This window comes from Siphateles boraxobius, unplaced genomic scaffold (genome assembly GCF_051911475.1).
Source record: "Siphateles boraxobius isolate OS27281-9 unplaced genomic scaffold, OSU_SipBor_1 43, whole genome shotgun sequence".
In the NCBI taxonomy this organism is placed as follows: Eukaryota; Metazoa; Chordata; class Actinopteri; order Cypriniformes; family Leuciscidae; genus Siphateles; species Siphateles boraxobius.
The window spans coordinates 1,611,843-1,613,415 of NW_027509064.1; the positions used below are offsets into that span (position 1 = coordinate 1,611,843).

The window sequence follows — 1,573 nt, forward strand, 5'->3', positions numbered from 1 at the left end:
TTTGAATTTGATAGTGAAAAAGGCCCTGGATCAAACCCCAGTCATCAATGAAATTCGCCAGAAAGCCAGAAAGATAGTGGGGTTGTTCAGATCCAGCTGCAAAGCAAAGGACAAGCTTGTGGAGATGCAGAGCTTGATGGGCAGACCAAGTCTGAAAATGATACAGGAGGTTGAAACGAGATGGAACAGCACATTCGACATGCTACAACGCTTGTATGAGCAACGTGAGCCAGTGGGTGCTGCACTTGCCAATTTAAACAGTGATACTGCTCCCCTGACAAGTCTTGAGTATGACAGTCAACAGTCATTGACACTTCTTCAACCATTCAAACTAGCAACAACAGAGATGTCAGAGGAACAGAGAGTGTCTGCTTCAAAGCTCATACCATTGTACAGGATGTTGCAGCACAAGCTTGCACAGAAAAAAGGAAATGCAACGCAGGAATCAACTGTACAATTAGGTAGGACACTATGACCATACGTGTAATTGGCCATAACTCTCATATTGTTGTCATTATTTTAATTAATATGGTTTTCTCTTGTGTTGGCTCATAGGCTCACATCTACAAGAAGGTCTGCACTCCAGATGTGGAGGGTACGAGACTTTTAGAGCCTTGGAACTGGCTACACTGCTGGACCCAAGGTTTAAAAATGTGGCTTTTGGAAATCCTGCCAAAGCCCTGGATGCTGAAAAGCACATCACACTGGAGTGTGCTTCACTGATGCGTTCAAACACAACTCCTGGTGAGTTTCAGTCTATGTTATCTTATGTAATGTGATTCATGAAATGTATACTTCATATGTTTTGTCAGTTTATGATTTGTTACTAATTGCCGTTTTCTTTTTAATTCAGAACCACAAATGTCAACATCAGGCCCATCATCATCAACACCAGTTGAAACACAAGACAGTTTATGGGAACATTTTGACAATCGTATCCGTGAGACCCAGATGATACACAATCCTACAGCTGATGCCACAGTGGAAGTGAAAAAATACCTCAGCGATGCGTTTTTGCCCAGAACTCATGATCCTCTAACTTACTGGAAAGAGAGAGCAGTAATCTTTCCTCATTTGTATGTCCTAGCTAAAAAATATCTTTGTATGCCAGCAACAAGTGTCCCTTGTGAGAGAATTTTTTCAAAGGCTGGAGAAATTATCTGTAAAAAAAGAAGTAGGCTGAGTCCTTCAACAGCAGAGAAATTAATATTTTTGAATAAAAATCTATAAGAAAGGGAGACATTGTGGCTTGATTTATTTTTATTAATATTCATTTTTCATGACCAAAATCACATTATGCAATGTGAAGAGACTACAGGTTACAAGCTTCATATATTACAAAAATACAATAATAAAAAATAAAAAAAACACATTTTTTTATTAGCTCTTTGTACAGGTTGTTTCAAATCAACACCTGCAAGTGACCACTAGGTGTCACCATGGAGACGGGTTCCGGATTGATTCGAAGCCTCGAAACAAAATGGCACATTTGCTTCGACTGTTTCATTGCTTCACGAAGCCTCGATCTGCCCATCACTAGTGTTCGGTTATGACTCTATGAATTTCAATGCAG

The 1,573-nt window shown here is 39.7% G+C and overlaps 1 long non-coding RNA gene across 1 annotated transcript; it reads left to right on the forward strand.

The window, feature by feature from the left end:
• Positions 1-427: 427 nt before the first annotated feature.
• Positions 428-1,366, forward strand: LOC143708832 (uncharacterized). Its single transcript, XR_013193669.1, has 3 exons — positions 428-461; positions 556-744; positions 854-1,366. It is a non-coding gene; the product is annotated as an uncharacterized LOC143708832 (long non-coding RNA).
• The last annotated feature ends 207 nt before the right edge of the window (positions 1,367-1,573 follow it).